At 37.1% G+C, this 27,233-nt stretch overlaps 1 protein-coding gene across 8 annotated transcripts in view; it reads right to left on the bottom strand.

Moving 5' to 3' along the window:
- ERBIN (erbb2 interacting protein) overlaps positions 1-26,778 on the bottom strand; it is a 110,870-nt gene extending 84,092 nt beyond the window's left edge. For 7 of the 8 annotated variants that reach the window (XM_022596291.3, XM_022596293.3, XM_022596306.3 and 4 more), the window contains exon 1: positions 26,493-26,778. The gene's annotated coding sequence lies outside the window, so the exon portion shown is untranslated. Of the gene's footprint in view, positions 1-117; positions 176-26,492 lie in introns of those variants that run through there. The other variant, XM_089908917.1, reaches the window with a different exon arrangement.
- Positions 26,779-27,233: the final 455 nt, after the last annotated feature.

Genomic DNA, 27,233 nt, shown 5'->3' with positions numbered 1-27,233 from the left:
TCTGGGGAAAAAAACAAACAAACAAACAAAAAGAAATACTAGGAGATTGCCAGTGTAGATAAAACAGTTCTGTTTATAGAAAAGATACTCCCATGGAAGATATCCAGTCTGACTCACCCCTTTGTGAAACAAACTTGGTCAAGGTAGAAGACAAATCTTCAGAATTCTCCTCCATCTCAGTTTAGAAGGAATGACAATTTATGGGACAAAAAGAGGGCCTAATTATTTTTACAGAAAAATCTTTCATTCCACAATTAGAAATAAGACTACAAATGCAAACATCCCAGCTAGAATTGGTTTATTTAACTCTGAAAACCTAACATTAGATCATTTTATAATCAGAGGGAGGAAGCAGAGGGAGAATGAGGAAAGAAAGCAGCTCAGTATGGCTCATAACCAAACTCAGAGAAGGTGAAACTGTGCCAAAAAGGAATACTGAAGGTCTGTGAGTAAATTTCAACTTTTTCTAACACAGAGTTATTTCTGTTATTTTCAACAATAGGTCAATAAAGCTGTGCAAAGAGACGTTTGTTGGCAATATGCATCACAAACATATATTCACAATGATGTTGTGCTTAACATGGTAGGAAATTAAATCTTGGCATTATTTCAAACTTAAAAATACTTTCTCATACAGTCTTGCCTGGATTCTAAACTATTCCCATAACACAATCCAGCAGTAAGACTAATTTCTTCGTGTGTATTCCCTTATTTCTCTTTACTTCCTAGTACTCATCTCTATGCCAGAGTAAATCCCAATCTTCTTAGTTTCTGCTAATGACTTATAACAACTTCTTTTCCTCCATGAACTCATTACACATGATTTGGGAAGCCTTGATGGGTACAGAACAAGATGCTCAAATAAACCAAGTAGAGCCCTAGTTCTCTAAGATATTCTAAGGAACAACTGATTTTGATCATATGCAGAAATACAAGACACGGAGTCGGTGTTATTTTTCCTCCCTTAAAAAGGACCTCTCCTGAGGATATCTCTCCAGTTACTAACCCATTTCTCTGCTCCCTTTTACAGCAAAATTCCAAACAAGTTGTCTATATGCACTGACTTCAATTATTTCATCAACAGTTCTCAAACACACTCTAATCACACTTTTGTCCCAATCACTTCAATGGAAACTGTTCTTCCTAGATTATTAATGGCCTACCTATTGCCCAATCCAACAGACAATTCTAAGTTCATCTCTCACTTGACTTAGTAGTAGCATTACTCCCCACTACTTTACCCATTTTCTTCACTTAGCTTCCAAGACACCACATCCTCCTGATTTTGTTCCTACACCTCTGGCCAGACCTCAGTCTCCTTTGCTAATTGCTCCACTTTATGTCAACCTCTTAACACATTACAGTGACTGAGAATACAGATGTTGGCCCTCTTCTCTATCTATACTCATACCTTTGGTGATCATCCAGCTTCAAATCTCGAAATATTATCAACTCTTTCAATACTAAGTACTCTACCGACACCTGTCTTAGTTTGGGTTCTCTCAAAAACAAAGGCTGAGGTAAAGACTTGAACGCAGATAGTCTAAGAAATGACCTGAGGGAGCAGTGAGAGAATGAGATACGGAGGAAAAGCCAATATAAGAAATGGTATATTATCAAAGTCATCCCTAAAGACAACTGGGGTTCATTCCACTTAAACTCCCTGAGACAGGCGCACAGGAGGTCTCATAACTGTCTGCCTATAGGATGAGAGGCAAGCTGTTATCCATCTGCTCCTGTCTCCCACTAGTTAAGGACTGCTTCTATGGACATTAACTTTCCCAAACCACCAGCCCATGCTTGCTTTCTGGTATAGATGGCCTACCACAGCAGAGAAATCACTGGGGCTCACTATCACTAAAAAGACAAATAACAAAACTTAACAATGGGCAAAGGATTTGAAGAGGCATTTCTCCAAAGAAATACCAATGGCCAATAAGCACATAAAAAGATGATCAACATCATTAGTCATTAGGGAAATATAAATCAAAACCACAAAGAGATAAAACTTTACACCAACTAGGGATGGCTACAATAAAAAAGGTAGGTATCAAGACAGATGTGGAGAAATTGAAACCCTCATACATTGCTGATGTAAATGTAAATTGTTGTAGTCACTTTTGAAAAACAATTTGGCAGTTCTTCCAAAAAGTTAAACATAGTTACCATATGACCCATCAATTCCACTCCTAGGTATAAAACCAAGAGGACTGAAAACACCTGCTTTCAGAAAAACCTGTAACTAATGTTCATAGCAGCATTATCCATAGTGGCCAAAAAGTAGAAACAATCTAATATCTATCAACTAATGAATGGAGAAACAAAATGTTTTATATCCATACAATGAAATGCGTATTATTCAGCTATATAAAGAGATGAACTACTGATAAAGGATACAACATGGATGAACCTTGGAAACTTTATGCTATGGTAAAGAAGCCAGACACGAAAGGCCATATACTGTACGATTCCATTTTTATGAAATGTCTCAAACAGGCAAATTTATAGAAACGGAAAGCAGATTAGTGGTTCAGGGTCATGGGGCAGTGGGAAATAGGAGTGACTGCTCATGGGTATGGAGTCTGGGGAAATGATGAGATTTTTTGGACTCAGATGATGATGATGGTTGCAGGGCCCTGTAAATGTACTAAAAATTACTGGATTGTACACTTTAAACAGGTGAACTTTATTGTATGTGAATTAGAGCTTGATGGAAAAATAGCTTAAAAAAAAGAAAAATTATCAGGACATTGGTTAATGCCACTATGATGTATTAATACAAAAGATTCCAAACTGATTTCCTAATCCCATTCAGTTAGCACCTGACTTTTCATTTCAATTTATTTTACCACCTTCCTTCTCCCTTTAAAACCTTAAAATAAGTTACTTATACCCAACCCCATAATCTAATCCCAACTAAAGTTTTACAACTTTACTGAGCCAAATCCTTTGCTCAGGTGAGGCCCTTTACCTTACCACAGACTCCTCCTTTCCACCTAACACTTCAATATGCTAATTACTTCTTTGTTCTTTAAGTGGCATTTTAAATGAAGCTGTCTATAAATAAAATGTTTTTATGCAACATGTACAGTGCCCTAGAAACTGAGCCAAACCTGTTGAAGAGCATGACCTGATTTGCAAATCCTGGACACAAGGGCCCCAGTGCTTGAAATTCCACCATTATTTATTTTGGACACTCTCCAAACAACCTCTATTAAAATGCAAATCCACCTGGTGAAGGCAAGGCCCTAATTTCTTAAGGTAAATTTCCTTACAGTATTTCCTAAGTTCAAGAGAAAAGGAGCTATAGAGAAGGAACCATGAGCAAACAGCAGAAAAAGATAGAAACCAGCAAATGTGAGCACGCACACACACACACACGAGGCAGGTTTGAAATCATCATTTTTCTGTACAGCTACTGTGTTTGTTTTGAGGTTAACTTAGCCTAATTATGATTATAAACACCACAAACCTTCCAAAGGAAACCAGATCAATCTTAACACCTTGTTACAGAAGGATTTTAAAAGCTTAATTAACACTTATAAGTAAAAGCTTAAAAATACCACCACTTGATCAAAGTCTTATGTATAAAAAGTTTCACTTTTAGTAGGATTCAGATTAATATTTTAGGTATATTTATAATTTTATTAACTCATTCTAAAAATCCCTTAGGGCTGAAGACATTTATTTTTTAAGTAAAATAGCATCATATATGTAGAGAAGAGAAGCAAACCCAAATTTTAAGCTGCTTCTACTTCTAAATGTCCCACCTATACCTAAATCCTCTTGTGCTTATCTAATAGACAATGTATGGAATTAGCCTTAATTTGTCAAACATTACTTTTGAAGGTACTTTTTTTAAGTAACAAATTTCTTTAAAATTCTCTGTAGAAAAGGAAGTGGGAAAATGTGAGAACAGCTAAGAACTGCCAGGTGCTTTGTGCCAAATTCATTCACATACTGAACTCTGACATCCCTCTAAATTAGCTATTATATACACATTTAAATATAAACAAAGATCACAGGACAAACAAGAGGCAAGTCTTAAAGCTCCAAGTATAATAGTGTTCCATATCATCAATGATTCTCAATGAATGAAAGGACACCTTAGGTCCAAAAACATCAAGAACCAACATGATAATAATTACACTTTCAATATTCCTGTTGAGAAAACATTTATAGGCATATGTATGAGTTTGGGAGTCTCTCGCAATAAAACCCCATGGCGTATGGGTGGAAACAATTCTAAAATTTCAACAGAGATATTCTATCTATCCCAAAATGGATGACAGGGAAAAATGACATAGACACCATTAGAATAACTTCCCAGTTCATAATGACCCTTCCTTTCTCTGAGAAAAGGTGACCGCAAATCCAAAAAATATCAGTCAATGCAATTTAAAAAAATATAGCCCTTAAGGCAATACAACGGCACTAAACACAGTCTTTTCAACAGATGGTGCCAGAACAACCAATCACACTCAAAGGAATGAACCTAGATGCTGAACTTATACCTGTCACAAAAATTAACTCAAAATTGATCACAGGACTAAATGTAAAACATGAAACTATAAAACTCCTAGAAGACAACATAGAAGAAAACCTAGATGACCTTGGGTATGGTGATGATTTTTTAGATACAACACCCAAGGCACAATCCATGAAAGAAATAATTGATAATAAGCTAGACTTTGTTAAAACTATAAACCTGTTCTGCAATGTAAAGAGAATGACAGGCAACAGACTGGCAGAAAATATAACCGGCCCTCCATATTTGCAGGTTCTGCATCCTCAGATTCAACCAACCTTGGATCAAAAATATTTGAAAAAAATCCCAGAAAGTTTCAAAAAGCAAAACTTGAATTTGCCACAAGCTGGAAACAATTTACATAGTATTTTCATCGTACTTACAACTATTTACAAAGCATTTACATTGTATTAGGTATTATAAGTAACCCAAGGTGATTTAAAGTACATGGGGAAGGCTTCCCTGGTGGTGCAGTGGTTGAGAATCCACCTGCCAATGCAGGGGACACGGGTTCGAGCCCTGGTCTGGGAAGATTCCACATGCCATGGAGCAACTAAGCCCGTGCGCCACGAACTACTGGGCCTGCGCTCTAGAGCCTGCATGCCACAACGACTGAAGACCGCATGCCTAGTGCCCATGCTCTGCAACAAGACAAGTCACCGCAGTGAGAAGCCCGTGCACCGCAACGAAGAGTAGCCCCTGCTCGCTGCAACTAGAGAGAAGCCTACGCACAGCAATGAAGACCCAACGCAGCCAAAAATTTTAAATAAATAAATTTTAAAAAATAAAAAATATATAGGCAAGATATGCCTTGGTTACATGCAAATACTATGCCATTTTACATAAGGGACTTGAGCATCATCAGGTTTTGGTATCCTGGGACAAGGGAGGGTCCTCGAACCAATCCCGCCCCCTCCCCCATATGTGGGAGCACTGTGTTTGCAAAAGATACATCTGATAAAGGACTGTTATCCAAAATACACAAAGAACTCTGAAAACCCAACAAGAAAACAAACAATCCAATTAAAAAATTGCAAAGATCCTAACACTCTCACATCACCAAAGAAGATATACAGATGGCAAATAAGCACATGAAAAGATGCTCCACATCATAAGTCATCAGGGAAATGCAAATTAAAACAACAAGATATCACTGTAAACCTATTAGAATGGCCAAAATCTGGAACACTGACAACACCAAAGGCTGGTGAGGATGTGAAACTCTCACTCGATGCTGGTGGAAATGCAAAATGGTACAGCCGTTTTGGAAGACAGCTTGGCAGTTTCTTACAAAACTTAACGTACTCTTACCATACAATCCAGCAATCATGCTCTTTGGTATTTATCCAAAGGAACTGGAAACTTATGACCACAAAAAAACCCTGCAGGTGTATGCTTATAGCTGCTTTATTCATAACTGCCACTACTTGAAAGCAATCAAGATGTCCTTCAGTAGGTGAATGGATAAATAAACTGTGGTACATATTCAGAGATTAAGAAGAAATGTGCTATCAAGCCATGGAGGAACCTTAGATGCATACTGCAAGGAAGAAGCAGCCTGAAAAAAACATACACACATATGTGATTCCAACCACATGATATTCCAGAAAAGGGAAAACTATAGAGACAGTGAATAGATCAGAGGTTTCCAGGGGTTGGGCATGGAAGGAGGATGAACAGGCAGAACACGGAGGATTTTTAGGGCAGTGAATCTACTCTGTAAGATACTATAATGATGAATACATGCCATTATACATTTGTCCAAATCCATAGAATGTGCAACACCAAGAGTGAACCTAAATGTAAACTATGGACTGTGGGTGATAGTTATGTGTCAATGTAGGTTCACTAACTGCAACAAACGTACCACTCTAGTGGAGGATGATGATAATAGGAGAGGCTATGCATATGTGGGAACAAGGTTGTATATAGGAAATCTCTGTACCTTAGGCTCAATTTGGCTGTGAACCTAAAACTGCTCTGGAAAAAAAAAAAAAGTCTATTTTAAAAAAAGAACTAGTCCTGATACTTTACTTATTATGAAAAAAAGAATGGATGCACATGAACTGGAAGACTTACAGTCTCTGTCAGTGGTACTCATATTTCAACATGCAACCACTTAGTTTTAAATAATACCTCAAAGTCACCTCTTTTAACTATCTGAAAAAAAATTTTTTTTAAGCTAACTCAATCAAGCAAACTGGGGACACCATGCTGCCCAAAATTTGACATTTCCTGGGACTATGAGGATTTTTTTATAGCAGACATGTGATTGGTTATACACTTGGAAATCCTGAAAATCTGTTAAGCCAGAATCGTCTGTACCATATTCTTTGGTATTTTAGTGGTCTCAGTAAAGCATTTGCATTAGGTGCCTATTAACAGCTCTAAACCTGCCTCCTGAGGAAACTACAAGCTTTATAATAGCAAGTACCCCTGCAGAGAAGGAATGCTTGGCTAGTCAGACATAAATACTTATCACTTTCTTAATTTGACAATAAACATACCATTCTCTCAACTGATTTCCAGAGCATCAATAAGCAAAATAGAATTCTGATATGCCATTCTTTCATTAGAAAGCAAAATCCTGAAACTGTCTGCTACTCGGCTAGGTAAACTCCAAATTAGAACAGTGATGGTTAGAGGAGTATAAAAAATACTATCTCCATCCATGTCTATTTTACCCTTAAATCAAGTAAGAGTACCAAAAAAAAATATATATATATATATGTGTGTGTGTGTATACATATATGTGTGATATATATGAATATATATAATATTTTGAAACACATTAGCCTACCCTCATGTATGATCCATCTTTGCTGAGTTTTTTGAATATTATATCATCCTATTTTTATTAAAATACATATATATTAAAAAAGAGCCTGAGAGCCATGGAATATGTGTTGTTAAATTATTGTCAACAATACTGTCCATTCATTACTCAACAGCTCTTATATAAGGGAATTTACATTTTAGAAATCATTTAGAAATTAATGCAAGGAAAATCTTTGAATCCTTTGGAGAACTTGATATGTATTTCTTTATTCAGGGTAATGAGAAACTTGGCTCCCAGGAAGCTTAGCTAAATCTGATGTTCTATCATAGCTAAATTACTTTAACGTTATATTATTTCCTCACTCCTTTCCTTGAATCTGATTTTGTATTTCTATTAACTAGTATTCACATCCTATTAAAAGTCACCTCGAATCTTATTTTTAAGAAGAAATAGTTTAAAAAAAAAAAAGTCAAACTGAACACACAGGGATCTTAATAAATAACTCTATCATATGGTGAAAAAAATAAAAGAAAAACTGTTAAGGCTGCCCTTGAATTATCATTTGAAAATATCCCCAAATAGACCCCCAAAGTGCTAGAAAGTTACACAGAAAGCTAACTGCATAAGTATAGAGGCTGAATGGCACAATAGATCCTGGTAAAAGAATGCCTATGAGTCTCAGCTTATTCGTTTATCAGAATAAAGGTAGGGCTACTTATAGACTAGGAAAGTAGGACCTCAAATATTTATTCTTTGCCCTCACTTGAGCCTAGAACAGTTCTTAGCACAAGGTAGGTGCTTAAATGCTGTTGTTATATCTAACTTCTAAGCTAGAAGAGAACAGAATCTAGATGCTATATTATCCTCCAAAAATCTACCTCAAATCCTTGCTCCTACATGGTAAGCAGACTATATAGGTGAGACACTGTAGTGCAGGAAAATACTATACTCCATAAACTGATACACTGGAACCTCTTCACCTTGTATACAATTCAAAGAACTAAACACTCTACTCTGAAGAAAGTGCCTAATACTAGTATATACGCCAATGCACGGCAGAAGATAGTAGATTAAAAGTAGAACTTTGTTTCGTCTTTTTAAGGTATGATGAGTAGGTCTAAATTAATTTGTCAAGTATATGCTGAGAATCTATTCATTATGTGTTAAGTACTATGCTATGAAAATAACAGATGGAAACACTATAAAATCCCATCAATAATAAACTACAGCAGAGCTACATAAAATTACAAAACCATTAAAATGCTTTTTATGCAGAAATGGAAAACTGCTCATAATAAAAAGAGGGCAAAGAACAATTTTTTAAAACAAAAAGTAACCTTATGCATATATACACAGGCTTAAGAAAAAACTAGAAACACAACAAAATATAATAGTAATTATCTCAGAGGTGGAACTGCATGTAATTTTTATTTTCTATTTTGAACCTCTCCTTATGTTAAAAAAATGTCTACACACACAAATATTCCCAACTGATTTTCAACAAAGATGCAAAGCAATTCAATAGAGGAAGAATACAGCCTTTTCAAGAAATGGTGCTGGAGCAGTTGGATACCCAGAGGCCAAAAAGATATCCTTGACCTAAATCTCACACCTTATACAAGAACTGACTCAAAATGGATTACAGATTTAAATGTAAAATGATAGAACTTTCAGAAGAACACACAGAAAATTTTCAGAATACAGGGATAGGCTTAAGCACCAACCATAAAGAGTGATAAATTGGACCTCATGAAACTAAAAACTTTTGCTCTGCAAAAGACCCTGTTAAAAATATATTTGCAAATCGCGTATCAAGAAAGGATCAGTATCTAGAATATATAAAGAACTCTCAAAATGCAACTGTAAAATATATATATATATATATAACTAGAAAGTGGACGAAAAACAAGAACAGACAGTGCAGTGAAGAGATATACAGATGGTGAATAATCATATAAAGGATATTCACCATCATTAACCATCAGGGAAATGAAAATTAAAATATGATGAGATACCACTATGTACCAAAAAGAACGGCTAAAATAAAAAGTAGTAAGAAAGTAAGAAATAGTAACACCATCAAATACTGGCAAGGATGTGGAAAAACTGGATCTCTCATACACTGCTGGTGAGAATAATGCAAACTAGTACGGCCACTCTGGAAAGCACTCTGACAGCTTCTTATAAAATTAAACTACACAACACAGCATTACACTCAGACATTTATCCCAGAAAAATGAGAACTTATCTCCACAGAAAAACCCGTACATGAATGTTCATAGCCCAAAACTGGAAACAACCTAGATGTCCTTCAACATGAAACAGTTAAACAAACTGGTAGTGTACATCCATACTGTGGAATATCACTCAGCAATAAAAGTCAATGAGCTATTACTATAAGCAACAACTTTGATGAATTACCAGCGAATTAGGCAATTAGCCAATCCCAAAAGTTATATACTATATGACTCCATTTACACAGTTTTGAAAAGACAAAAAGGGAGGGAGGGAAGTATGGGAAGGAGATGTTATTGTAGTAATAAAAGGGCAACAACAGGGATTCTTGTGATGATGGAACTATTTTGTATCCTGACTATCAATTTCAATATCCTGGTTGTGATACTGTACTATAATTCTTCAAGATGTTCCCTCAAGGGGAAAAATCTCACTATATTATTTCTTAAAACTACATGTGAATCTACAATTATCTCAAAATAAAAGGCTTAGCTCCAAAGAGAAGCCCGAAATGCAACATTAATAAACTAGGGGAAGAGAGAAAAATGCTAGCATTTTTACTTTTATTTAAAAAAGAAAAAATTTAGTTAAGCTAACCAAAATATCCAAAAATAATTAGAAGAGTTTATATATTTAAGTTTTAAATTAAATAGCTAAGCACTTTTTAAAAGTTACAATCCAAACTAAACTCTTAGAAGAAAACATAGGGAAAAACTTCATGACACTGGATTTGGCAGTGAGTTCCTGGCTATGACACAAAAAGCAGAGGCAACAAAAGAAAAATCAGACAACTGGATTTCATCAACATTAAAAAAATTTTGTGCCTCAAGCCACTATCAACAGAGAAAAAGGTAACCCACAAAATGGGAGAAAATATTTGCAAATCATATATCTGGGTAAGGGATTAACATCCAGAATACAGAGAACTCCTAAAGCTCAACAACAACAGAACAACCAGATTCAAAAATGGGCGAAGACATCTCTCCAAAGAAAACATATAAACAAGCATACAAAAAGATGTTCAAAATCACTCGTCATTAAGAAATGTAAATCAAAATGATGAGATACCACCTTCACAGGCATCAGGATAGCTACTATCCAAAAAACAAAACTAAACAGAAAGGGAGTGTTGGCAAGGATGTACTGAAATTAGACCTCTCATTAGACCACTTGGGCTCTGTTGGTGGAAATGTAAAATAAAATAGTACAGGTAACTGTGGAAAACAATATGGCAGTTCATCAAAAAACTAAAAATGAAATTATCATATGTTCCAGCAATTCCATTTCTGCGTATATACCCAAAAGAATTGAAAGCAGGGTCTTGAAGAGTAGTATCTGTACACCCATATTTATGGCAGCATTATTCACAACAGCTAAAACATGGAAGCAACCCAAGTGTCCATGACAGATGAATAGTGAAGCAAAATGCGGTTACATACAAAGGAATATTCAGCCTTAAAAAGGAAATCCTGACATATGCTACAACACAAATGAACTTTGAGGACATTATGCTAAGTGAAATATGCTGGAAGCAAAAGGACAAATATTATACGATTCTATTTTTATGAGGCACTTAAAGTAGTGAAAATCATAGAGAAAATTAAGTAGAATGGTGGCTGCCAGCAGCGGGGAGGAGGAGGAGTGGAACAGGGAGTTATTGTTTAATGCGCAGAATTGCAATTTTGCAAGATGAAGAGTTCTGGAGATGGATGGTGGTGCATCCACCATCAATTGTTGATGCACAACAATATGTACTTAATACCACTAAACTGTACACTTAAAAATGGTTAAGACAGTAAAGTTTATGTTATGTGAACTTTTATCATAATCTAAAAAAAATTTAAGTTATAAATCCAAAGAAGGGAAAACTTCTCAAATATTTGGGGAAGCTTCAGTGGAAACAATGGGGTTGGGCTGGATGGATGAGTAGAAAGAGGCAAAAAAAAAAAGTATATTTTTTAAAATGTGAGATTACAAATTGCATGCTGCTTTAGTATAACTCTTTCCATGAAACTTCTTGGCTCAAATATTGATGCTTTTTTTTTTTTGTAAACTGAGCTGTATTCCAGTTATTTCTAAAATTAAAAACAATCATCTATGACAAACTAAAATGTGCCAAAGGAAAAAGAAAGGTGTATTAACTCAAGGTGTCCTCACTTACATGAACCAAGAACTTTTTTTCTATAACACCTATTAAAAATATTTGGAAAATAGTGCTGTTCTAGCTGCAGTTAGAAGTATAGTTCTGGGGGGGGGGTGACGAGAAACAAAGGAAAGAAGGATTTAGTTTTAGGGATCTAATGCACAGCATTATGATTGACTATAGTTAACAAGTATTATATACTTGAAAGTTGCTAAGTGAGTAGATCTTAAATGCTCTCACCACAAAAAGGAAAAGGTGAGTATGTGAGGTGATGGAAGTGTTAGCTACCCCAAAGGCAGTAATCATATGGCAATACATGTGTATCAAATCAACCCATTATACACCTTAAACTTACACAATGTTACATGTCAACTGTATCTCAATAAAGCTGGGGGAGGGGGAGGGAAGATGAGAATTGAAAGGAGGCACAAAATAAACATTTAGCAAATTTAAAAAAAAATAGTGCTATTCTACAGAAACTATCCACTTCAGAACATACCAAGTAAAATTCTGGTATAAGGGAAAAAAAAGCCAGAGTCAGGAAACGGAGATTTTTTTTTTTTGGCCGTGCCACGCAGCTTGTGGGATATTGGTTCCTCGACCAGAGATCAAACCCAGGGCCATGGCAGTGAAAGAGCCAAGTCTTAACCACTGGACCACCAGGGAACTCCCTGGATTAATTTTTTGAATCTCACTTATGTCACTAATAAACTAAATGACCTCTAGGATTTCACCTCTCCCTCTGGGCCAAAAGTTTCCCTTTCTGTTAACTGAAAAGAAAAGAGTGGTTACTTAGACTAGACTGTTTCTAAGTCGCTTTCAGTGATAAAATCCACTGAATATGAGGAAAATATCAGCATTCTGGGGAACGTCTTTCATTTATACCAAATTATCTATTAAATATATTAAAAGGAAGGATATGATCAAGGTCAGTGAAACATGTAAATTGACAAAAATAAACTAGGGTGTAAGCAGTGGCAAAGATCTCTTGGGAAACATTTACTATGTGTATGAACTACATAGCTATAAGAGTTTACTATTATGATCAAATAAAGGACCAAAATAACTATCATTAAAAGATACACAGGGGCTTCCCTGGTGGCACAGTGGTTGAGAGTCTGCCTGCCGATGCAGGGGACACGGGTTCGTGCCCTGGTCCGGGAGGATCCCACATGCCGCGAAGCGGCTGGGCCCGTAAGCCATGGCCGCTGAGCCTGCGCATCCGGAGCCTGTGCTCCGCAACGGGAGACGCCACAACAGTGAGAGGCCCGCGTACCGCAAAAAAAAAAAAAAAAAAAGATATACATAATACTACTGTGCATCACACTAAATACTAAGAGTTGAAGGAAAATGTTTGTAAGTAGTAGCATTTTTCTCAGAAATAAATCAAAAAGCAGTAAAGGAACAAGGTTCAAGAAGCCATTCTCATACCACTGAAGTCACCTTCGAGAGACAGTTACGGGACAGAATAGTGATAGAAGGAACCAACTTCTACTTAAATCAAGCTCAGAATTTAGCAGGTTTTCTTGTTTCCTTTCCAATTCCCCCAGCCAGACAATGCTAGAGAAAGATAGTATGATTAAATGAAAACTCCTGGGCAACAATAAAAATCCCCTCGTTGAAGACTAAATTAATCAGACTGCTATCCTAATGTTGGAGGATGATCTCAAGCAACAAAAGGAAATGAGGAAACAGACATCTCTCCAAAGAAGACACACAGATGACCAAGAGGCACATGAAAAGCTTCTCAACATCACTAATTATTAGAGAAATGCAAATCAAAACGACAATGAGGTATCACCTCACACCGGTCAGAATGGCCATCATCAGAAAATCTACAAACAAATGCTGGAGAGGGTGTGGCGAAAAGGGAAACCTCTTGCACTGCTTGTGGGAATGTAAATTGATACAGCCACTATGGAGAACAGTATGGAGGTTCCTTAAAAAACTAAAAATACAATTACCGTATGACCCAGCAATCCCACTACTGGGCATATACCCTGAGAAAACCATAATTCAAAAAGACACATGAACCCCCATGATCACTGCAGCACTATTTACAACAGCCAGGTCATGGAAGCAACCTAAATGCCCACCGACAGATGAATGGATAAAGAGGATGCAGTACATATACATACAACGGAATATTACTCAGCCATAAAAAGGAATGAAATTGGGTCATTTCTAGAGACGTGGATGGACCTAGAGACTGTCATACAGAGTGAAGTAAATCAGAAAGAGAAAAACAAATATTGTATATTAACGCATATATGTACAATCTAGAAAAATGGTACAGATGAACCGGTTTGCAAGGCAGAAATAGAGACACAGATGTAGAGAACAAATGTATGGACACCAAGGGGTGAAAGCGGGCGGGGGTGGTGATGGTGGGATGAATTGGGAGATTGGGATTGACATATATACACTAATATGTGTAAAACAGATAACTAATAAGAATCTGCTGTATTAAAAGAAAAAGGATATGAGGGAAGAATTTTACAGTTGAAAAGATAGGTTACTAAGTACTTGTCAGGATGCATATTAAATTATAATACATGAGACTATACAATTTAGTATATTTATAATTCAATTTTCACAAAGGTGCTGTTACTCGTTCATCTATAATTATATACCTAGAAAATATACCACACCATCTAAAAATCTATTAGCAATTTTTAAAAAGTCCTCAGTAGAATGCAGTAGGTAATAAATATGAAAAATCAATCTCCTCCCTCCATTTAAGTATCCAGATAAAAATACAATGAAAGAAATAGCCCCATTCATAACAGCAGCAGCTCTCACCTTCCCTCCATTAAGTTTTTTGGAAATAAGCTTAATGAAAAAATATACATAATTCTTAACAATAACAAAAAATATGCATACTAATAAGAAACATGGATATGACAAGAAGAAAATCATAAAATCCACTGAAGGGCATAAAGTATTAAATAAATGGAAAATTTACTTTCCTAGAAAGAGATATGCTATTGTAAAGGTATCAATTACTTCTTAAACTATCTATAAATTCAAGCACTCTCAATCAACATACCAACAAGTAGTATTTTTAGAACTTAATGATTCAAGTTCACCTGGAAAATTTTTTCAAAAGTAGAGTAATAAAGTGACACTTCCAGATATTAAGCATACTATAATGAGGAGAGGAGGGAAAATGAAGATAGCATAACAAAAACACAATAAATAAAAAAGAAGACTTTCATATAGATTAAGTATATTTGGGAATTTTCTCTTGATAAAGATAGAATTTTAGAAGTAAAAAAGGTGATTTATTCAACAAATGGTGTTACAACAACTGGTTAGAAATTTGGAGAGAATCAATCTAGATAATTATTTCACTCCTTAAGTCAAAGTAAGAAAACTTAGGTTATTATTTTTATAATCTTGGCATTAATCCTTTCTAAGAATACCCTTAAGCCCAAAAATGCACAGACTGACAAATATGACTACATTAAAATTTAAACTTCTAAATGGCAAACACCATAACCAAAGCATATAAGTAACAAGTCAACTAAATCCATGTAGAACACAAAAGGCATACAAATATGTAATATTCCTAAAACAATTTTTACATTTAACTTGCCAACATCACAGTTAGTAAGTTGCAATCTGACTCCAAAGCCTATGTTATATATATACTACTATGCTGCCTGTCTCAGATTTGCACAAGTACTTTAGCTAATATCCAATTTGTTCAAGAATGCTCATAAAGAGGTACTCTCATATATAATTGGTGGAAGTATAAATGGATACAAACTCTTCAGAGGGAATCTGATTCTATCAATTTCAACTACACACATAGCAAATGCACTTTAGGTATTTATCCACCAGAAAAAATTCATACAAGTGTAAAAATTTACATGCAAAGAATACAATAATAAACCTATATTCTGTACAGCACTGTCATGTATATGAAACAAAATTCATATTTATGGCAAGACAAGAGAAATTTAAATGTAAAATTTTTCTCTGCCCTCTCCTCACACTGTACATTGTGTATCCACATTATGCATTGACCAAACCTCCCCCATCAGCAGGAATACCTGCTCAACCATAAACAGCAACATTCTGCCAGCATCAACACGAGGACTCAAAGGATAGCATTCCTTCTTGACCCTGTAAAGGGTCACATGACCCACCACAATGGCACTTATATCTGGATTATGTAAACTGTCAATAATTTATCGTACAGCCCTCTGTCTCAAAAAAAACTTATATACTATGTGTTGACTTCTAATAGGTGGAATAGTTCTCAGAGCTTTCTGAGATGCTCTTCCCAGGTTATAATCCTCAAATTTGGCTCAAATATAATTTTCCAATTCTTAGATGGACTGATTAATTTTTCATCAACATGTATAACAACCTAGAAACAATTCTAATGCTAATTAACACATATACATACCTACTATATCTCCTTAAATATAAATGGAATATATCTTCCATTTTTATTTACAGATACTTACACATGTACACAATGCACACTTACATGTTTGAATACATACAGAAGTCTTCAGAAGAATAAAAAACACACTGAGGATCTCTGGGAAGTGGAATTATAGGGAATTTTCATCTTCTATATTATAAATTTCTGTATTTGAATTTGTACAACGAGTTAAAAAAAAAATTAAGGTAATTGTTTTAGCCCTTTGCCTAAAAAAAGCCTCTCAGTGCTTGTACCTTGTCCAGCCCTCCAAGCCTACCCTAAAGTATGTCACTCTATAGATACCTAAAAGACAGAATTGATAGAAATGGTACTGATTTCAATAACCAAGTTCAAAAAAGATAAAGAAGACAGACTCTCAGGATTTCTAGCTTGGGAACAATTTTCAAAAGAAAGAGCATACAGGACATTATGTTGCTATCAGGTATCTCTGACCCATTGAACTGCATCTACTATACAAAGTCTCTGATATTCTTCAGCTAGCCCCAGGACAATTAACTAAATCTTTTCAAGTACCCAGAGATTAACAGGGCACCCAAAGAATCCGTTTGTTGCCACCAGGATCCTTATCTTTTCCTAAAAGACTGAGAGTAAATCTATTCTAGCCACAAAAAGATATCCCAATATGCCTCTAAAATCACTTCCAAAATCTCCAGGGATGGGGGATGTCAAACCAACTTATTCTAGACTGGGTGATAGCCTCGGCAAGGAGATTCATTTTTAGATTACACGTTTCTTGTGGCGGCCCTAATACAAATGACACAACTTTCTCCTACCCCAGCCCACAGCATTCTAGAATTGGTCTAAGGTTTGAAATTCCAAGGACACAATTATCAAGAAAATAAGATACACGCTCCAAACTTTGGGATTATATAAACAATAAAGCCTTCATATGGAAAAATACAATTGCACCAAAATCACTGCATTCATACTAAAATAGAGCCCCAACATTATCTCCGTAAGGAACCTATCCAACATAGACCATAAACGTACTGATTCATTCCATCCACCTTTCATATAGTAACCTGGAATTACTAAGGAATGAAATATTTCACCTAAGTATATTTTACCACGTGCTATATTTTAGAATTTTATCCCTTTAGAAATACGTCAAAAATTAACTGGACTACAGGGACTTCTGGCTGAAAATGTCTCATCAAATGTTTAACTCATCTCCCTCACCAAAAAAAAAAAAAAAAAAGTACAGAAACAAAACTAGTTCTCACTATCAGAAAAAAGTTACAAATATGGAAAGGGAAAACACTAGAATGAACTCTGTGGTGCTGGATTAGAACCAGAAGTACCACTGCAAAATCATTCTATATTTATAGAAATATAGATGCAAATGTGAATGTGTACGTGCGCGCACATAAAAATATCCCCTACCTCTATATACTAAGAAGGCCAGGTGCAGCAACACTCCAAGAGCAATGAGCACAAGAAGTGCCCCGATCTTGGCTTCTAAGTACCATTTTCCACTAAAAATAACTGCGGCAAGTTTGAAGGTAAGTCTGGAACAGCATATTGTGCTAGATACAAAAAAGTGCTCAAAGAAGGAAGAGGTATGTCAAAAAGAAAATAAACCAGATGGAAGGGGTTCCCACTAGCCTAATCAACAACAATTTGAGTACCAAAATAAATGATAGTAGATTATAACTCAGTGAATATAATAGGTAATCATGAATAGACAGAGATGTAAATAAAGGAATACATTAAAAATCTGATGAGGAACAAAATATTTACATAGTTTCAACACCTAGCCCAAAAATATTAATACAAATGAGAAAGGAGTACCTTGACATAGGTAATGTCTGGCACTTACAACCTTAATCACATAGCCAATTCCTATCAATAATGGGACAACTGAAATTGCCTGGCACCTCATAAGATACAGGAGAAGAATGCAACACCACTTCCATGATAATCCTGCCAAAGATCTAATAATGAAAATCTAATTAAAATGTCAGAGAAATGCAAATTAAGGGTTATTCTACAAAATAGCTAGAGCTATAATCTTCAAAGTATCAAGTCAGTCCCCTGAAAGTAAAGATAAAAACTGTTCCAGATTAAAGAAGACTAAAGAGACATGACGACTAAATGCAATACATGATTCTAAACTACTTTTAATCTAAAAGACATTGGGACGATTTGTCAGATTCAGATGTTAGTAATGTATTCTTGTTAACTTCCTAATTTAATAGTTATGATGTTATTATGTAGGAGAATGCCCTTGTTTGTAGGAAATAAACATTAAAGTATCTGGGGGTGATGAGGCATCAGAGGTGGACAGCTTACTATCAAATGGTTCAGGAACAAAAAAAATTCTTTGTACTATGCTACTAACTTTCCTGTGTATCTGTCATTGTTCCAAACTTTAAAATATGAAAAAAAATTACAAAAGAAACAACTATAGTGGCACTAAAAAACCTAGGAGGGGTACATCTACAGATAAGAACAGAAAGGAATTTGTAGAGAATAAAAAGTGGATTGGGGTGGGGCTGGGGTGGTGGTGGAGAGGGCGGATGACAACAAAACACATCTGAAGAACCAGATACACAAGACAAGTATAAAGTGGGATCTCCAAAAAGGATAAGTTTTCTTAGCAAGAACCATTGGAAGAAGTGTGTGTCCCGGGCAGTCAGCCAGGTAATAAAACCATAGTAGAACAGCTGCATGGCTAAGGCCTCCAGCACAGCTCTCAATACTGTGGGAGATCTGACATTTGGACAGTATAACTGTGAAACAGGGGAATATTATCTCCTGAGGGACAAGAAATATGTGTAAAAGAAAAAGCTACCCTAAGGAGAAACCCATTAGCTAAATACACCAAAGACAGAAAAACTGGGATTCACTTGGGCTGGGGAAATACACTTAAATGACCAATACAGTATAGTCTGGACCATCATATAAAACTTTACAATGAAAAATCTAACATTTGAGGAAAAACCAAAAGCATGATGGATATACCAAGCACAAGAACAAACTTCCTATATTTTTAACAGAGCAAACAGAAGTCAATGTAAAAGTAATATATATCTCAGAGATTCAAGAGCTTATGTATGGACCAAAATACAACCAAAAAATAAAAATCAACTCCTATGAAAATGCAAAGCAAGAGTTCTTAGAAATTCTATTTTCCTTCCCAAAAAAGTAATGAAATAATTGAAAAGAACTGAAGACCAAATTAATGAGCTAAACAATCAAGCCTCAGGATTCTCCCAGAATGAAAAGAAAAAAAAAAAATCAAAGCAAGTAACAAAAGCTCCACAAATACCAACATCCAGCTAAGTTCTCAAAGTGTGGTCAATGGGCCCTGGAAGTCCTGGGAGACTTTCAAGGACTTTTCAAGGTCAATACTATTTTCATCGTAATATTAAAACATCATTTGCCCTTTCCCACTATACTGACAGCAACAGTGGGTAAAATCGCTAGCATCTTAGCACACAGTGACATCAAGCTCAACTAGCACCATTACATATTCCCAGATTTCTTTTCAAATGCCACTTTCACTTAAGTATATCTTTTTTTTTTGCGGTACGCGGGCCTCTCACTGTTGTGGACTCTCCCATCGCGGAGCACAGGCTCCGGATGCGCAGGCTCAGCAGCCATGGCTCACGGGCCTAGCCGCTCCGCGGCATGTGGGATCTTCCCAGACCAGGGCACAAACCCATGTCCCCTGCATCAGCAGGCGGACTCTCAACCACTGTGCCACCAGAGAAGCCCAAGTATATCTTTAATGAAGCAATAAAAAAAAAAATTTGTTTTTTAATTTGGCCGTGCCGCGTGACTTGCGAGATCCTAGTTCCCTGACCAGGGATTGAACCCCGGCCCTCTGCAGTGAGTCCTAACCACTTGACCGCCAGAGAATCCCCCTCCCAAAATAATAATTTTATTAAGTCTCAACTCTTCGATACATGTCTTCTTCATATTCTATGTGGAGAAATAGCAACCTTGAGGAAGAGCACTTGTGTAAATTACTTTGAGTTGTGAACTAAATTAGCCTTTTTTTAATGGAACAACATTTTGACCTTAAAGAGAGAATGAGAAATTATGGTCATATAGACTTAGGAATTTGGCAGACATTTTCTCAAAAATAAACCGAGTAAGCCTGTAACTTCAAGGGAAAAACACTGACAGTATTTGTTACCCATGATTAATATTCGAGCTTCCAAGTGAAAATTTAGAATTGTGGAAAACTTATATCTGCCACCCTGAGCTTTACAGCTTCGTATTAAGGACTTCTGATGAGATTACTGGTGACATTAACAACTTATTTGGTTTTGTTACTGCATAATGAAATGTGTCAGCTTTGGGGAAAAAATGTGTAACCCACTGAACCTGTATTTCCCAAACAACCAATACACGGTGTTACGAAATCATAAACAGGTGAAAGATTCATTCGAAGTGCAAGATACACCACGGATTTTCAGATAACAAGAAATGGAAAATTCAGTGATATGGTTTCAGATTCAACACTGCAGCTCTCCTTTAAAAAACTACCACTTGTCAAATGTTGGCTAAAATACCTCTTCCTTTTCCAACCATGTGTCTGTATAATACAAGATTTCTTCATATACTTCAACCAACACAATATATTGCAAGATTGAATGCAGAAGCAGATATGAGAATCAAGCTGTTTTCTATTCAACCAAACACAAGAGACTTCCAAATACATATAAAAATGCCACTCTTTGCTAAAGATTTGTTTTGGAAAACAGGTTTTTTAAAAAAACCTAATTTAATTTTTTAAAAATATTTTTATTAAAAGAGGGTTACACTAACAGGCAATGGTTTATTATTTTTTAATTAATTTTTAAAATTTTGTAATACAGGAAATATAATAAATATAACCCACATAAACTAAAGCTCTGTGGGGTTCTTAGTAAATTTTAAGAGAGTAAAGGGATCCTAAGACCAAAAAGTTTGAGAACAGCTGCCTTAGGGCTAGTTACTATTACTTGTAATTATACTATGCTATAATAGAGTGAATCCTCCTAAAGACAAATAAAATGTATAAGGCACTCATCCGCAAAGCAAGTTGTCTGAGACTACTCTATTTTTTTTTAACTTTTTATTTGTATACAATTTTTAAAGGTTACTTTCCATTTATACTTATTACAAAATATGGGCTATATTTCCCGTGTTGTGAGACTACTCTGTTTTCTAAGTTACTCAGTCTTCTTTTCCACTCTTCTATTCCCTCATTGTATTGGGTTGGCCAAGAAGTTTGTTTGGGTTTTTCTGCAACATCTTATGAAAAACCTGAATGAACTTTTTGGCCCACCCAATATCATAGGCCCTAGCTTCATGATGCTGTCAGTGTGCTTCCTCACCTCTTCTAGTACATCAAAAAGGCAGGAAACAGCTCAGTATAATCAAAAACAAATGGGCGGGCTTCCCTGGTGGCGCAGTGGTTGCGAGTCCGCCTGCCGATGCAGGGGACACGGGTTCGTGCCCCGGTCCGGTAAGATCCCACATGTCGCGGAGCGGCTGGGCCCGTGAGCCATGGCCGCTGGGCCTGCGCCTCCAGAGCCTGTGCTCCGCAACGGGAGAGGCCGCGGCAGTGAGAGGCCCGCGCACCGCAAAAAAAAAAAAAAAAAAAAACAAATGGGCTCTGAATAAGGATGTCCCTATGAATGAAGTCCCCAGATTTTATTACATCTATTTTGATTACTTAAATGTCTCTTTTATTATTTTCTAGTTCTTCTACCACACCCTATATACCTAAAGTCATAGGTAGATAAATAACCTCCAGATAAGTAGAATCTTCTTTTATTAACTTAATTTTTAGATATTCTTTCCTATTGTCTCACATACTATCAATTATAAAGCCTGGCGTGGCCTTAATCCAATGGTACCTGAAACAAAATCTGAAGTGAGAAGAATAAAGTGAGTGATAGAATTCCACTCTGTTTATTTCATAAAAACAGACAAAAGAAGGCAATTTCAAAAATTTAGGGACACTGACAGAGAAGACACCTAATTTGAGAGGTAGGACATGAAGGAAAGGAACAAATAGGGAAGGGAGATATAGAGGTATAAGCTTGTGTGTTTTAAGAGGCTGAAAGCATAATAAAGCAAGAAGGTATTGGGGGGAGGGTTAATTAATATAAGAATACATAACACCATGATATTATCTTAACAGGTAAATATGGTGATATTAAAGAGAAAAAAAAGAATTGAAACAAAACATAAATAAAAACAAATACACTGTTGAGTATTAGGTTAATACTGACATGTAAATTGAGTTGGAATGAAAAGGGATATTCAGAGTTCAATGGAGCTGAGCAAATAAATATTTTCTACTGTTTTAAACAACTTTTTAAGTGATAAGCATAGACTAGTAAAGTTCAAAAAGAGGAGAAGGGCAAAATATAATTAAAAAACAAGAACTGAACATGGAGAAAATAGGGGAAGTAAATGAAGCTAACTATAAAAATAGGAAGATAAAGGAATTAGAAGAGAAAGCTGAATAACAGATTTCTTTTTTTATAAAGACAGAAAAAGTTAAATATGAAAAATGATGTAGTACATTTCAAGTGATGATAGGCACCAAGAAATAAACAAAAAATAATAGGGAGTGGGCTTCCCTGGTGGCGCAGTCGTTGAGAGTCCGCCTGCTGATGCAGGGGACACGGGTTCGTGCCCCGGTCCGGGAAGATCCCACATGCTGCAGAGCGGCTGGGCCCGTGAGCCCTGGCCGCTGAGCCTGCGCGTCCAGAGCCTGTGCTCCGCAACAGGAGAGGCCACAACAGTGAGAGGCCCCCGTACCGCCAAAAAAATAATAATAATAATAGGGAGTAAATCACAGAAAAGTAGAAGGCAGAAGTGCTGAGCTTATTTCCTTAGACAATTCAAAAGCAGATATTATCGAGCATAATCCACATACACATTTTTCATGGCAAACGGTGTGCATTTAAAAACGGAATAATCGGGACTTCCCTGGTAGCACAGTAGTTAAGAATCCACCTGCCAATGCAGGGGACACGGGTTTGAGCCCTGGCCCGGGAAGATCCCACATGCCGCAGAGCAACCAAGCCCATGCACCACAACTACTGAGCCCGTTCGCCTAGAGCCCAAGCTCCACAACAAGAGAAGCCACTGCAATGAGAAGCCCGCGCACCACAATGAAGAGTAGCTCCTGCTCGCCGCAACCAGAGAAAGCCCGCGCAGAGCAACAAAGACCCAACGCAGCCAAAAATAAATAAAATAATTTTAAAAAAAGAATCCGCATAGGACATGGGTTCGAGCCCTGGTCCAGGAAGATCCCACATGCCGTGCAGCAACTAAGCCCACGAGCCACAACTAAGCCTGCGCTCTAGAGCCCACGAGCCACAACTACTGAGCCTGTGCGCCACAACTACTGAAGCCCACGCGCCTAGAGCCCGTGCTCCGCAACAAGAGAAGCCACGGCAACTAGAGAAAGCGCGTGTGCAGCAACGAAGACCTACCGCAGCCAAAAAATAAACCAATTAATTAAAAAAAAAAAAACTGAATAATTATTAACAGCTAAACACGGGTACAATATATGTTAAAAGGAAAACAGAAAGGCATCTTTAGGACTTTATAACACAGGTGTTCCCAGAATAAAAACAAGACATGTGACAGAGAAATGGATGAGCAACGGAAAAAAACGTAAGCAACAAAGTCTGTTTAAAGAGAATCTAGGTAAGCAGCAATTACAAAAAAAGATTACTTTCCTATCCAACCTCACTAAAATCTGCATAATCCCAAATACTTTGTAAACACTGCCATAATCTATTTCTAAGCAAAAAACAGCTTACACTCTAAACCATGTCATCTATAAGCAATTACTTAAAATAAATTCCCAAATATGCACCTAATTTTCTGAAATTTTCATGTGTTTCTTAAAGGCATCATTTACTACCAAGAGCTCAATACCAATATTCCTAAAATACCTGAATTTTAGAGATTTACCAATGATACATGCAAAATGTCTCTAACTATAATTATCACTTCATTAATAAAAAAAATGCAATTAAAATTTGCTTTCCATATTTGAACCTCTGTAAGCTTTTTATACATGAAGTTTGTAATAGTTTGTTCTCAAACAGCAGGCAGACTTCATAACATAATATTTGAATTAATTAGTTGAAAGATTAAGTTTATCACTATGGAATACTCTTAAGTACCTTCAATAAACAGTGCCATTAAGAGCGCATTTTGCGCAAACACCTTGGACATACTCTAGATTTGCCAATTTAATCTAAGAAAACCCACACAATGTTAACAGTATCCAAAATTTGAAGCCATTTTAAAATATTTTAATTATCATCTTTTTCAAACCTCTTTTCACTGTCACATTTTAAACGAGACTTTGAAAAATATTTATAGTTTGACAATAGTATAAAACCTAAAATTCATTACGTTAATTCAGTGCTAACCTAATAAAATTCTAAGTAAACTGAAAAGTAAATTTTGCCCTGTTAAGGGGAAAAAAAGGACTCAGAGGCAACTACAAAGGTGAACATCTCACTTTTAAAAATGTGTTGTCTGCATTTAAACATACTATTGCTCCCTCAAGGAAAAAAAAAAAAATCAAGAGCTATATTTAAAAACAGGGATTTATTTAAGTAGGTATTTTCGAGGGCTATAATACTTTTTATAAGTAAAATTCACTAATGCAGAGAAACATTTTCGCAAAGTGATAATTCTCTATAAAAGACTTGTTCTATTAAGGTTTTGCTGCTTGGAAGCCAAGTATAAACCATATAAGGAAACCGAAGTTCAATGCCATTTATTTTGTTCCCCTCTTTCAGATGCCCAAGAATAACCTCTTTTGTTGCCTAATGATACGTCCCAAAATCATAAAGTAGATTAGTTATACGCTTTAAATTTCTGGATAAAGCCACTTTGACCTAACAGGAATTACCTGATGGGTCACAAATCTTACCAACAATTTAAAAAATTAAAAAAATTTTAAAAAGGAGCTCCAGAGACTAAGCTCTAGGGAAAAATTCAAAACAGTACAGGGTAAGACTTAAAAGATTCCCATTCTGAAATATACTTGTGAAATAATTTGATCCTGTCCTTTAAGACCTACCTTTTCTCGTCTTTGAACTAAAGAAAGCCACCTATTTTTCCTTGAGGTAGCATGGGCAAATAAACATCAGTTTATATTTAAGATACACCTACCAACAAAATACCATATTTATTTAATATTTATTTAAAAGCACAGTACTATCTTTCACCTCCCTTTACCACAAAAGTACTGGGGGAAAAAACAACCTTAAAAAGACACACATTAAAGCACCACTGAAGAAACCGTTTGTGTTTGCTGCGACCAAAACTAGTTTCATCTATACAGACTACAGACTGGTTCAGAAGTGTTTACATCTATAACTGACTGATGGAATGTCCCCCCTGCTTCACTAATCCCTGCCCCCAAGGCAGATACTCATCACTTTCTGGGCGGCAGAACCGGCCAAAACACTTGGGCCAACATAAAAATGTAAATACTGTACTATTCAAAAAGCACAGCTGTTTATCACAATCAACGTGATGATGCCCATGAAAATTGTTTTAAGCTTTTTACTTCCCTTCCTGTATCTTCTGTTCTGAACTGCACAGAAGTCCTAACAAGCCAAACCACTTACAGGTGTTTACGTTTGTTTTTTAATTATAACTCTCTCTTTGTCCCTAATACTTACTCCCTCCTTTTTCTTTCTACTAAGTCAGTGACAAGAAAAACCTAGCCGACAGTTGCTTTCAATTAATTAACCCAACAAGTATTATCAAGTTCTAAATGTCTGAAAGGAACAAGTTATTGAAGAAATGTATTACCCACCTAGAAAAACGACTAAGAATGGCAAAGGTTTTGGCTTATAAGATCCAAATGAAATATACCCATAAAGGTTGGTACTAAAAAAATCTCTATATACAATTAAACACAAAAGCCAAGTAATCGGTAACAGTATAAACAAATGTGGCAGCCATCTCAGCAGCAGCAAATCCCTCCCCGCAGCGACCTAACTTTCTTACAAAACAATAAGTTGCCGGGTTCAGCAACTTAATAAATCAGAAATATACATCGTATATGTTCCGGGAAACTAAAACTTCTGGACCTTGTGCCGAACAAAGGCACTCCTTCCTCGGATTGCTGAAAACTTTTCGGCCCACCGCACTCTTACAACCTCTTCTAAAATAACCAGAGTCCAGATGGTAGAAGAAGGAATAAAATCAGTTCTACTATTCAGCACCCAAAACACCATCCAGTTCGACATCAGAAAGGGAGAATCTAGGTGAACTTCAGAAAAAGTGAAAAACGCTAAAGTTCCCTCACTTTCCTGGCCCGGGAGCTTTGTGACTCGTAGACACTTGTGAAAATTACCTTTCGGTCGGGCAGTGTCTCAGGGCCGCTTTTTCAAGGCTTCGCCTGACATGATTTCCTTCCCTTCATTAGTCACTTCGGATCCAGCCGAATTTCTCTCTCTGGTGAGAGCGGATGTGAAGTGGCCTCCCGCAGTAGGAAGAGTAGGTGGCTTTGGTGGGGGCTGGGACGCGGACTGGTTTCCTGGTCTCGAGTTCTGCAGGAGTTTCCCAGACCCAACTAGGATCTCCGCCGAAAAACAAAAACTTTTCACTCGTGACACCGCCCGGAATTACCGTGCGAAACTCACTTCCTGCCGTGGCGAGCAGCAGGATCCAACTCGGTCCAGAGGAACCCGGAAAACCAGCTCCACGCGCGCCGGGGAGGGGGAGGGCAGGGGGCGTCAGCTGCGAACCTGGGACTCCGGGCGACCCGCGCGCCCCGACACCCGACGGCGGCAGAACCTGGCCGGCGGGGGGCGAAGACGCCGCCGGTGCGCTGGGCGAGCCTCGGCCGCGCTAGGCCGCCACCTCCTTCTCGCCGCCGCCCCCGGAGCCGGGCGGCGGGGTTATTGTCTCGATAGCGCCTGCCGCGCCCTTCGCCTGCGCCGCCGCCGCCGCCGCCGCCGCCGCCGCCGCCCCGAGCTAGAGCCGAGGGGCCGGACAGGCTCGATGGCGGCCCCCTCCCCGGGCCGTCCGTCGGGCCGTCCGTCCTTCCGTCCGTCCCTCCCCGCTTTCCCTTCTCTCCCTCGAGCCCTCTTCT

Source organism: Delphinapterus leucas, chromosome 3 (genome assembly GCF_059928025.1).
Source record: "Delphinapterus leucas isolate spDelLeu-1000000601 "Yukka" chromosome 3, BTC_Dleu_Yukka2, whole genome shotgun sequence".
In the NCBI taxonomy this organism is placed as follows: Eukaryota; Metazoa; Chordata; class Mammalia; order Artiodactyla; family Monodontidae; genus Delphinapterus; species Delphinapterus leucas.
This window is presented reverse-complemented; position numbering and strand designations above follow the sequence as displayed.